The sequence below is a fragment of the Rhinolophus sinicus genome, linkage group LG17 (assembly GCF_036562045.2).
Source record: "Rhinolophus sinicus isolate RSC01 linkage group LG17, ASM3656204v1, whole genome shotgun sequence".
Lineage (NCBI taxonomy): Eukaryota > Metazoa > Chordata > Mammalia > Chiroptera > Rhinolophidae > Rhinolophus > Rhinolophus sinicus.
Genome location: NC_133766.1, coordinates 14,453,542 through 14,467,119, shown reverse-complemented (window position 1 = coordinate 14,467,119; position 13,578 = coordinate 14,453,542). Strand labels below are relative to the sequence as shown.

The following is a 13,578-nucleotide window of genomic DNA, read 5'->3' as shown; positions in this document are numbered from 1 at the left end:
TCTTATATTCCAACCAAACTAATGCACAAGAAACTCACAAAAATTGTACCACATTAAATTTGTTAAGAAAGAGAAAAGGAGTCTTTGTTAAAAATAAAATATCAGAAATTAACCTTATCTAGGAAAAAAGGCAGATGGAAGCTGGATCTTTTTATTCTTTGGACAAAAGAATAACATTTAGTAGTAATAATAATTATAGCTATCATTTATTGATTGCCTATTATAAGCCAGTATTTTATACATAGCATCTCTAATTCTTAACTACAATTCTGCAAGTGGATAATATTATTCCCATTTTATGAATGACAGAACTGAAATTCAGAGAAGTGACATGGAAGTTCTACTTATATTTCCCTTGGAAAGACTTGGAAAACTCTGCTGCTACATAAAAACATGAAAATGCAAAATAAATTTTGAAACACTTGAATAAGCTGAAGAGCAAGATAAATGAAATTTCTAGGTGTGTAAAGCAGAGTGGAAAATAACAGTGAGTAAGAGCTCAAGTGATATGGTCTGTAATTGAAGACACGGCGCTTGATAAGACACCAAAAATGGGCTCCCTGTGAGACGTGAACTTAAAACAGGTTTGCACAATTTCCCCTGGTGGACCAATGTTGAAACTGGACATTTGTAACAAGTTCTGGTCCCCACGCTCCTAAATGACTATTTTATAGCTTCTCTTCTTTCCGTAGACATTTCATATCCTTTCCTCCAGTCCAAACACTTCACTTTGCTCATACTTCATTGAGAAGATAGATGTTATCAGATGAGCCTTGCCTCATCCTTCCCATCAGCAATCTCAAATATGCACGTATCTGCACGTAAACACTGTGCCACTGATATGACAATGGAAGACGTGTTCGTGCAGCTCTCTAAGGCCAAGTGATCAAATTGGGCTGCGGATCATACCCTTCTCACACACAGTAATTTTTCTCCTGCACTTATTTTTCCTCTCTCTCTGTATCATCTATTTCTCCCTTTCTCTATGTTGTATTATTCATGTTGGCTTATAAGTGAGATTTTTAATTGCCCACTATGTAAAACTCGCCCACCTATAATGTAAAATTTCCAGCTCTCCCTCACTTTTTGGCTATCCTTTACAATCATGTCTCTTGAAAGAAGTATCTAAAGTCACCATCTTGAATCCTCATTTCCATTTCTTCGTCAGCCTACTTCAATCAGGCCTTTGTCCCAAGCACTCTATCTACAGTTATGATCACCTTGTCAAACTCGGTGGCCAGTTTTCATTCCTCATTTTATTGTATCTCCTATAAGCATGTGTCTGAGCTGCCCATCTCCCTTCTTTCTGCGTCACTTCTTTTGGCTTCTTGGAAAACACACTCTGCTTGTTTGCCTTTTATCCTATTATTCCTTTTAAGTCTCCTTCACTGACTTCTCTAAACGCTCACACTAGTTAACCCCCTCCTATTCGTAGCATTCAATACCATTTATATTAAAACTGCTCTCGAATTCACATGTCCAGCCTTACCTCTCTCCCAGACTCCAAAATCCTATGTCTCAGTTGGAGGAAGGAGGAACAGAATGGGAAAGAAAAATATCTATAACTGTACTAGATATTGGTGATACAAAGATGGGTAAGATAGAATTCCTAACGATGACCAGGTCACATTGACCAGTCCCTAACATATAGCCGCTGCAATAGGCACTGTTTCTGCTCATGAATCTAAAATTGCATCTTCTATTCCTTTTATAAATTGGGAAAAGCATTTGAAATACCATATGGTCTATTTCTAAGTTGATAAACACCAGGCATATCACAAGAAGGAAAAGTGCTAGTAGAGAGATATACAGGGTAATTATGTACAAAATAAGGAGCTTTTAGAAAATAGTTCAACATGATTTTCCTATCAAGTAATTGCTAACAAATTTATTAGCCCCTTCCAGATTCTTCTGTCCAGGAATTACTGGACTTAAACTACCATGGCAAAACGCAGGATCCTTACATGAGACATTTATAATTTAAAAACACCTTGGTGGAATAAATAGCTCTTTAGATTGACATTCATTTCATGGACTGGAAGTAAATGCTTAAAAAGATGATGGCAAGGCAGTGAGGAAGGATAGCGAAATATGTATCACAAAAGAGAACAATATTTTAAGAATAAAATATAAGTTCATTTCAATCACTAGTCATTATTAATTGCAATATAGTACAGCTTTGTAGAACAGACGTAGAAAAGCATAGCTAAATATTGAAAGAAGTCTCTCATCTATGGAAAAGAGAATAAAAATGACTGCTTTGAAAAATTCCTGTTCAATGAAAGCTTTACTCTTGTAAGAAATAACTCACCGTGCATTTATTCAAAATAGAGAACTAGCAAGCTTAAGCAGGACTAAACCCAGGAATGTATTTAACCCATAATTGCCAAAACAAAAGTAACTAGGTGGTACCTAGTTAGGGACTGAGTGATGATAGCAACCGTTCTCAAAATAAGCACTTGGTGACTAATGGATGCCAGAATACAGTTGGATGGTATCATTCACCAGAAAGAGTCGGACAAAAGGCAGGATTTGACTAGAATATTTGAAACCCACTGCTGCAGAAATCCTGGATTACATTCCCATCACGTAAACACTTAATGTGCAATTATATCAGGAGGAGAGGAAGAGATCATTTTTGTCTCAGCAAAAGAATGACGCTTTAAATGTAAAGATTTAAACTGTCATAACATGTCTCATTAACAAATCGCCCAAATAATACTGGAATAAACTTGAAAGAAAATCCAAGAGTGTTAGTTATAAAATAATAGGAAAATAATAGGTACATTTGCAGGGAATTCCAAAACTATCTTGGAAAGTGTGAAGCTCACCCATTCGTTAGTTCACACAATATTTATTGACCAACTGCAATGTGCCATGAACTCCCTTGAACTTAGGGAGTTCAAGGTAAAGAAAACAGACATTTAAACATGCAATAAATGACAAATGCATCTACACTTGTATCTCCATCTATGTCTATTTTAGTAGCGGTGGTTAATATCCTGGGCACTGGTGTCAGACTTCTACGTTTGAATTCCCTCACTCATTTTGTAATCTTGGGCAAGTTAGTTACTCTCTCTGTACCTGTTTCCTCATCTGTAAAATAAGAATAATAATAGCTCGTCCTCATTGGTTGTTGTGAGGAAAAAAATGAGTAAATTGTGTGAACTACTTAGAACAGTGCCTGTCACATCATATTGTAGTTATAAATAAAAGGGTGCATAGAATACACAGACATAAGGTCTTAAAGATATGATTATGCAAATAGAAGCTAATTTATGAAGAAGCTGGGATTCAATTCATCTATCCCAAACACACTACTTATATTCCTCTATATAGGACCTTATTAAAAATTCTATATATTTGAATTGAAAGAAAGGGATCCTAAAAAACTGCCATTTCAAATTGACTGTAGATGCCACAATAAATATAAAACGTTCTGAAAACAGAAGTGCAGAATAAACATTAACACATAAATGAAAAAAAATTGTCAAATTTTGAGTTTTATACTGAATTGATTGTAGAATACAATTATGATCATAATTAGCTATTCAAATATATCTAGTAAACTATTAACTCATGATGAAAATTTGATTTATTTTTCTTTGTTATCTTTCTCAAATATTTTACAAATGTTTGAGTGTCTAATACATATAAGGAATTATGTTAGATAATAGAGGAGGCTGATAAAAATGGGTAAAATATAGTCATTCCTTCTCAAAGGATTTACAGTCTAGGAAGGGAGCACACATTCCCGAAATTAAAAGAGATGGGGACTTATTTTTGTTTATTTATTATTGTTTCAGGTCTTATATTCTGGATCCCAGTTGATAGTACATTTCAGTGAAGAAATTGTCATCCTCTCACGCCCCTATGATTAGCTAGCATACACTGTCCTTACCTATTCAGTTCTTCTTACGTTCACTACCAACTCCCTTTTTGAAATACTCAATTTCAATATAATATTTTCTGATGATAGCCATCTACCCTTCCAGCTCTCTCAATCCTTTACTCCCAATACACATGTTCTTTAAGACCTCCAATTTCTCAACCTTGTCTATTTAACACTTTTTCCATTTTCACAGTTACTGTCCTTCCTATGCAGCCTAGACATTTGGCAGTGACATCGGTCATCTTCCTACTAGCATATTCCATATTTTTGTTTCCTTATTCTTCCAAAACACTCCTCTTTTAAGTCCTCAAATTTCTGAACATTTCAACTAAAATTCATAACTTGTTCTGCAAAGAAGTTCCTCTTCCATTTCCCAAAGCCACTATTTCAAACCTTTATAATTCTGCTCAGTCCTCTCCCAAATGCTTCCCCTTCCGAACGAATGATCTTGCCTTCAACCTCACAGAAGAAAGTGAGCCTATACTCCATGAAGTTCCCTAATTTATTAACCCAGCTGTTCTCCATTTCATTGTTCTCAAAGACGTCTCTTTGTACAAGGCTAACTCTGCCCTCTGCGCTTTTAATCAGATAATATCACATTCAAATTTCACAATTCTTTGCTTTTTTATACAATTTTATCCTCTCTTTCTATATCAGCTTCTTATTCACAACCTAAAAACAAGTCTCTGGTTCTTCAGAACTCTCACTTGCTCTGATGCTCTCTTTTCTTCATTGTCATACTATTAAAAAAAAAAACAACTCCATGCCCTTAATCTTTTCTTCCTTTCTTTCCATTCACTTCTCTGGCCATCTTCCTCAACCACTCCACTGAAGGTGATTCTGATAAAGATCAACAATGACCTCCCTGGCGGGCAGGTTTCTGGCAAGAAACGGAGCACAAACAGGAAAGGTATGATTGAAGGGAGTTTAAGAACAAGACCGTTTATAAGGTCTAGGCAGGTAACTAACAAGAGATGGTGAAGACCACAGAGCGAGCAACAGGCAAAAAGTGACTACTACTCACGGGCTTTGAAGGGAAAGAAACCAGTGAAACCTGTAGCCATAGGAAAGGGCTGACCAATGGGAACTTGAGAGAGAAGGGGAATCAATAACTGGGGCACTCTCTCCTCCTGTTCGCCTCTCTCTCTCTTCAGTGCCTCCTATTATTCAAACCCAACTGGAAGCCAGAGGGCAAGGAAATGCTGTTGATGAAATGTGTGAAATCAGCCTTTTCTGGGCACAAAGCAGGACGGAGAAGGAGACACAGTGGATCTTAAGAGGCAAATGGAGGCGACCCAACACAGCTACCTTACCACCAAACCCATTGGACTCGACAGCCCTCATCTTATTTGATTTTTGGCTCCATTGAATGCTGATGGCCACTCTCAGACTGAAGTCCTTTCCTCACTTGGTTTTCATGATACTGCTCTTCAGATTCTTCTATGCTTCTGAAACCATTCTTTCTCAGGCTTATCTGTTTGGTCTGTCTTCCTTGGCATGGTCCCTATATATTGGTGTTTCCAAGCCCCTTTGTATTCCTTTATTCACGCTGATGGCTTCAGGTACCATCTATACCAAAGCTTCTGAACCTTGCCTCTATTGGTATTTTGAGCCAGATAATTCTTCATTGTGGGGGTTGTCCTGTGCATTGCAGGATATGTAGCAGTATCTCTGGTCTCTACCCTATAGATGCCAGTAGCACCCCTACCCCAGTTAAGACAACTACAACCATCTCCAGGCATTGTCAAGTGTCCTCTGGAAGGCAAATCACCCACAGTCAAGAATGACTTACCTTTATATATAAATTATGTATCTTCTGTCTCCTGAGTTCCATTTTGATGAGAATGTAATCACTTATCATTCTTCAAATGGACTACTGCAATCATTTCCTAATTAGGCTTCATGATTTTTAGTCTTTACCTTGCCATTACAATGATCCATAAAGCATTGTGGGTTGGTGAGAAAATCCCATAGCTATCAGGCCATGCAACTAAAGGTCTTCCTGGAACATCTGTGAAACAAATAAAAAGAATTGTAAAGATTCTTGATGTGCTTTCAACTAAAGACATCAAGGCTAGGGTAGGAGCATAACCTAGTTATGAACTTCATATATTCAGCCTTATATTCCAGGGATAAATCCAACCTGGTCAGGTTTAACGTTTCACATACACTGTTGGATTCAATTTGCGAATATTTTATTTAGAATTTTTGCATCCATATGCATAAATGACATTAGCTTGTAATACCGCTTTTTCATTTTTTAAAAGCACGGATCACTAAATTAGTATCAGACAAATAAGCTTAAAAAGAAAAAGCATTATTAGATACAAAAAAGGTCATTCCATAATAATAAAATAGTTCATTTCACCAGCAAGATCTATCAATTTTAAACTTAAATATACCTTTAAAAGAATCATAAAATATACACAGTACGAACACACAGAGGAAGTGACTATTCCATCATCAGAGGTTTCAGTACAGTTCTTTCAATCCTTAATAGATTGTGGTAACAAAAAATTAGTATCGATGTAGATACTCACCACATAATTAACAAGCTTGAGCTAAGGTACATATATAAAACACTGCAACCAATAACAAGTGAACTAACCATTTTTCCCTTTCTGGCACACAAAGATTTTCAAAAGTGAATAAGGACTACACTATGAGACAGATTACAGTAGGACCACAATGCAATATGAGAGATATTACATTTTAGGACTACAATGCAATTAAGTAGAAATGAATACTATACATGTGTGACTAATGAAAAATGTATGCATACAATACTAAATAACTCCTGAGGCAAGGAATAAAATTATACTGCAATATTAAAATTATTAAAACTGAAAAATAATAAAAATACTTTATATCAAAACTTCTGGGATAGAGCAAAACTACTATATCAGGGAAATTTCTAAAAAAATATAAACTACAAAAGAAGAAGAAACAATAAATAGCCTGAATGTCTAACTTAATAAGTTGAAAAAATAAGGTAAATCAACAAAGTAGAAAAATGAGGAAATAAATATGAGCAGATATCAATGAAATGTAAATTTTATCTATAGACAGAATCCAAAAAGCCAAAAGTTGGTTCTTTCAAAAAAACTAAGAGAATAGGGAAATATGTGCCAGATTGATACAAGGGGGAGCACAAATACATAACATTAGGGATTCTTTTAAAGCATATGTACAGATAGCTAAGATTAAAAAGATATTAAAACATTATCAACAATTCAATGCCAACACATTTGAAAACAGACAAAATAGAAAAATTTCTAGAAAAATATAACTTACCAGAACTGACCCAAAAAATTGGAAAGTCTGAATAATCTTGTAAGAAGCAAAGAAATTAGGAAAATATTTGCAAAATATTACCATCAAAAAACACAAGTTCCAGATGCATTTAAATGTTAATTCTGTCAAAATGACAAGAAACAGATACTTTTGGATAGGCTTTTCCAGAGAACAGAAACAGAGAGAATAATCAACTCATCTGATTAAATTAGTATTATCTTGATACCAAAACTGGAAAAGGACAGTAAATGAACAAGGGATATTACAAGCTAATATCGTTTATGCACATGGATGCAAAAATTCTAAACAAAAAAATAGCAAATTGAATCCAACAGAGTATGTCAAGCATAAAACATGACCAAGTTGGATTTATCACTGGAATATAAGGCTGAGTGTATAAAGTTCGTAACTGTAGGTTATGCTCCTACCCTAGCCTTGATGTCTTTTTTGCTGGCATCACTACCTGAGCCCCAAACCATACCAGTGCAGTTACCAAAAATTATTGCAACTGTAATAACTACTCACTCAGGTTGAGTGAGAGAAGTCTTCTGATCATTGGACCCAGAATCAAACCTCCTCAAAAACACTGCGATTAAGTCAGCCATGATTCTTAACCTTTCATTAATCCAATCTACATCTGAAGTGAAAGCTCCCCACCTCTTCCCACTCGCTACTACCTGCCCACTTCAACTTGCCATCTGAAATAACACTCCACTGCACCATCACCTCCATCCCCTTCCCTTCCCTTTCCTGGCTACAGGCAGCACACTTCCCTTTACCTTCTAATCTCTTCTCCAAGCATCCATTCCACATCTTTGCAGTAACTGAAACCTGGTTCTTCAAAGAAGGTGCTTTCCCTTTATTGCTTTCAAGTGGTCATTATGCATTCTTTCAAAATCCAAATATCATTCTTGACACTTTCCTTTACTCCAGATCATTATTCCCACTTACTTCTATAAAAAATCTTACGTACTTTTTAGAAGGCTCATGCTATTTGTCTGTATCACTTTTCCCCTACCCTTGTAATTGTCAACTACTGATCTTCTAATCACTTTCCCTCCTTTATCAAAAATTAGATACACGATTCACACAGATTTCCTTTATGTTACAAGTTCTATCACCATGTTGGGTGTTATCATTATCCCAGCAGACCATCTTTCCATAATCTGCACTCTCTTTTCCTTGATCATCTGTCGACCTTGAATTACCTACTTCACCTCAGCCACTCACTTCATTTGCTATCATCTATGTGTTCTTTCTTCCCAAATCACTATTCCAGGCATCCTTACTTATGATCACAATCATGTCTCCCTACTTACTGGTCAACTACTACCAAAATTTTGGGTCTTTGATTTCTTCTAGGTCTCCATTGCATTGATGCCTTTACATTTACAATTCATCACAGCATTGCCTCTCTTTTGCTCTCCTCTCTCCCTCCTCTCCTCTCCTCTCTTCTCCTCTCCTCTCCTCTCCTCTCTTCACCTCTCCTCTCTTCTCCTCTTCTTCTATCTCCTCCCTTCTCTCTTCATTTCCTTTTTCATTCAGCTTAGATTTCATGGTTCATTTAAATAATATTCTTTAAATAATATTCTTGCCAATATCATAAATTTCCTAGCGCTTCCTTTCTACTCACTTTTTATACAAGATCCCCAAATACTGCTACTCACTTTTCATATTCTTAAATCTGAGAAGACAAACACTACTCAGCTGGGGGGGTGGGGGGGGGCGAGGGGGGAAGTCACACAATTTTATTAGTTTATTATTACTAACCTCAAATGGGGCTTTATCGCTGTCTGGCAATCCCAGTATGTTCCTTTGGTCAACTTGACTTGAAAACAGACAAAATGGAAAAGTTCTTTGCAACATTTTTTTTGAAATTTTTATTCTCCTCTTTGTTCACTCTCAGCAGATAACCTTGCCAACTTCATAGAAATCTGAAGGCATCAGATGAGGTCATCTTCGACTTTCCACTATCAAACCTACAAGCCCATGTACACCTGCACCAATTTTCTTCTCTCTGAGCTTTTGTATCAAAATAGATGCTCCTTTTCTCAAAGCCAGTACCTACCTGTGCCTTAGAGACTAAACCCTCTCACCTTCTCTGGAATCGCACATTCTCATGTTCTCCTGTACAGACATCCCTCTGGTTCTACATAATCAATCCCTTTCATCAGCATCTTTCCCCTTAATATGTCTATGTCCCACTAGCTACTAGGTTTAGCAAGTTAGTTTCCTCAACCTCAGTTTCTGACTTGTTAAAAGGGCATGATAAACACGGAAATACTTTATACATTGTAAAGCTTTATAGGATAATGCATTAGTTAGAATTTGTTCCAACCTAAAGATCAAAGGAATGATGTGACTTCCCAAGGTTTATTGTTTCTGAATTGGGAGATCTAGGGGTACAGCTCTATGCTCCACACTCATGAGCTACTATTTCACTTATAATTAAAATCTAGAAATTACTTTCAATGCTAACTTGAAACCACAGAATATTTTTTTTAAAAACCTTGCTATTCTTGTTTAGATATAGATGTTGAGGTCTAGCATCATATTGACATTCAGAATTTTAATCATGAATAAGGACAGGCATCTGGTATAGCTACAACTAAATTGGATTTGACTAAAATAGAACCTAAGAGCCGATTAAACTACCTTCATCCCTATTATTAAGTTCCCCTTCACAGTTCTGTAAACAAAAGATCTCCTTAATAAACTGAACACATTGAATGAAAGATCTTCCTAAAAGATCTTTTTAATTAAGAATTTTTGTACAGGGCTCTTTTGGGATCCGAATTTTAGAAGTTCCACAGTACAGTGCAAAATCTAGCTTCATTTGGTGGTACTACCCTGTTTCCAGACATCAAAATTAATGTAAAACCCAGTTTTATTTTACTATAATATAAGACCCGGTCTTATCTATCATAAGACCGGGTCTTATATTAGTTTTTGCTCTTATATTATAGTAAAATAAAACTGGGTTTTACATTAATTTTTGCTCCAAAGACACATTAGCACTGATGGTACGGCTACGTCTTATTTTCGGGGAAACAGGGTAAGTATGTAAAACAGTTACAAAATAGTTTTGCAAAGATGCAAAAAGTGAACAATCCATTTCTGATTATAGAAGACAGATATAATAGTTACTCACCTAAATGTCTATTCTTCCTAACTATGTGGTCTTTGGATACAATACATAGTAATTAATGTGTACTTCAATTGTAGCCATCAAATTTGGACCCATTCAACAAATCTCTGCCCTGTTCACAAGTGTCGTAAAATTCCAATGAAATAACGCATGTGAAAACACTTTAGAAATGGCCAAAATAGAGACAAACATTTGTCATTTCTAACTGCACTTTCATCTCATCCTTCATCAATAAATCAAAACTTATTAAAATATTAATTTACCTTGTAATACGTTATGAATTGTATGACAACTCATTGACTACCTTTAGGGAATATCATTAAAATACTTGATATTCTCCATATGATTTATTAAAGTCAGAAATCAAGAACAATTTACTACATTTCTTGTACTTTGCCTAGTTTACATTTTGACAAATCATTTAGGTAAGAGTCAAAGAACATTATGAGCATTGTAATAGAGCTTGACTATTCCCAATTATTTTGGTAATATAATTATGAACCTATTGGCCTTTGAGCATCATAGGAGTAGGTAAAGGAAAAGACATTTTATATATCCACAGAAATGTCACAACAGAAGGGAGGGAGACAGAGGTGCTGTAGTGAGGCAGACTGTAGGAAAGGTCGTATGTGGATTATATTTTTAGAATAATAACAGTAATTATTTACTTAGGGAACTACTTGTCTCTCCTTTCTCCTGTATTCTTTACCATTTGGAAAATTTGACATAAAGAATAGACATGTCGTAAGTCTCCAGCGATGAATGCGATTGATTTCGTTCCCTCGCTGTATGCATGTGCTGCTTCACCACTGACAGTTGGGCTTCTTATTCCCCTTCCATGGAAACCAGACTGGCTCTGTTTGCTCTGACCAATAGAATACAGAGGAAGGACATTCTCAGACATCACTGGAGCCCAGGCCTTAAGAGGTTAATGATTTCCACTTCCTTCTTTGAACACCTATTCTTAGGGCTTTTTTTTAGAATTCAACCACCATGCTGTGAGAATCCTAAGAAGTCATGTGAAGGAGAAACAGATAAACTGCCAACCACGGGCATGAGTTATCTTGGATGTCACAGACCTTAGACCATTGAAGCCCCAGCCAACACCATGTAGAGTACATTTCAGCTAAGCTACCTGAGCCGTCTACCCACAGAATCACAAGAGTTAATAAATGCCAATACAGTCTGATGCTGTTTATTATGAAGCAAGAGATTACCAAAACAGAAATTGGCACCTGGAAATAAGGAGCTACTGGGCTGAAACCAAAACATGTAGCCTTAACTTTGGAACTGAGCAAAAGATGAAAGCTTTAGGGCCTTCAGGAAACAGTCATGGCCAAATCACAATGAGGAAATTGTTATGGAAAGGCAACCCTTTCATCTGCAGTAGTGTGAAAAGTAGAATACATTTATGGAAATCACTAAGGGGAAAAGGTAACTTAATAAACTTGTGTTATCTGGCCAAGATTTCCAGGCAGAATAATGAAAATGCCAAATGACTACTTCTAGCTGGCTATGATCAAATATGAGAAGAGAGAGATGAACTAAATAAGAAATGGTTCAGTTTTGAAGCAAAATTTATAGGAAATATGAACAGCCCAGAAAACCTACCTTTTCCAGCAGCAAGAGATTCTCATGGAGGAAATGACGTCTTGGCAAAGATTAATCCAGGGAATAACTAGTGAAACATAGTATCAGGGTAGGTTAGGATCAGGGCATAGCTGTAATAACCTTTAAGACTTCAGGAATATTTAAACTAGTGCATCAAAGACCTCTTACTAGACAGAAGGCCTTCTAAGAATCTTATGAGCACGAATTGTAGTCTACTTAGCTAGACAGTGGATATCTGATTCTTAAAGGTTTTGTCTTTTAGCACCCTCTCAGCTCAAAGTAGAGAGAGAGGCCTGTCTTGAATGAATTTGTGGGTGTGCCTTTTGTCTAATGGAGGGGATTATAATTTGCATTATAGGAAATACACTGTATTTTTTAAGGAATTCCGTAAATTTAGTCTAAAAGGGAGAGGCAGTTCAAAATAAAAAGTGGCTTCTGGCTCTTCAGCCTTCAAAAATTTGGAAGCAGGATGAGAAAGCTACTCAGCTTCAAACATTTCTCATGAAAAAGGATGACTCAAAGAGTCAAAATCTTGTAGGGAAAAGACAAAAGTTGAGAACCACTCTCAAGGAAAATTAGGCCCTAATTAGCATATATTCCCGACTCCTAGAATCATGATGAATTAGAAACATGTGCCCAACTGGAGTTTAAAATTGCTATGGACAATTGCTTTGTAACTCTCATTTTCCCTCATTTTGAATGAGTGTCTATTGCCTCTTACCACTGTATGGTAGATGAATATGGAGAAGAAAACTTAATTCATGTATCTTCAGATTGAGAGGAACTACAGTAAAGGTGGCTCACATGTACCTGAAACTATGTAAATGATGAGATTATGGGCTTTGAGGCTGAATTTGATGTTATATCCAGATGACGTTTTTTAAGGTGTTTGGGGAGGTAATGAATGCATTTCCCACATGTCTGAAACAAATTGTTATGGCCACATGGTCCATCAACTAATCTAAACGGCTGCCATCAAGCCCTTTTCTTCTTGTATCTGCATGCACATGGAGAGGTAAAAGTTCTTTTTCCCATTGCCCTTTAATCCAGGCTGGCCCTGTAGAGCAGTACTTTGACGAATGCAATGCAGTGGGAGTGACATTCTGAGACTTCCCAGCTAGGGCCTCAAGCAGATTGTGTTTCTCTTCTTGGAATGTTCACACTTGGGACGCTACTTCTTGAATCCCAGACATCACGATAGGGAGAACGCCAAGCCACGTGGAGAGGCCACACAGAGAACTGGAGTCAACTGAGCTCCCGGAAGACAGCCAGCAACTGCCAACCATGTGAATAAACTATCTTGGATGCTTCAAGCTCCTAGAAAACTGTAACTAGCAAACACGTTGAACAGAACCACTCAACTGATTCCTGTCCACTCAGAATTGTGAAAAAAAAAAAAAAAAAAAAAGAAATGGTTGTTGTTTCAAGCCAATTAAGTTTGGGGGTTATGTTTTAGTAACAGGCAACCAAAATAATAAATACGGTAATGCCATTACATAGAATTAATATCAAGAAACACCTTTCAACTCAAAAACTAAAACATTACCGGTTTCCTTATTCATTTGTTCCTTCTTGTCTTCCTATCCTATCATCACTCCCACCCTGAAATGGTAAACACAATACTGAATTTTTA

At 36.5% G+C, this 13,578-nt stretch overlaps 1 long non-coding RNA gene across 1 annotated transcript; it reads right to left on the bottom strand.

The window, feature by feature from the left end:
* Positions 1 to 5,645: 5,645 nt before the first annotated feature.
* On the bottom strand, positions 5,646 to 13,296 carry LOC141569339 (uncharacterized). The gene is made up of 3 exons (XR_012492871.1): positions 11,946 to 13,296; positions 8,957 to 9,014; positions 5,646 to 5,903 (listed from the first exon to the last, which is right to left on the bottom strand). It is a non-coding gene; the product is annotated as an uncharacterized LOC141569339 (long non-coding RNA).
* Between the last annotated feature and the right edge of the window lie 282 nt (positions 13,297 to 13,578).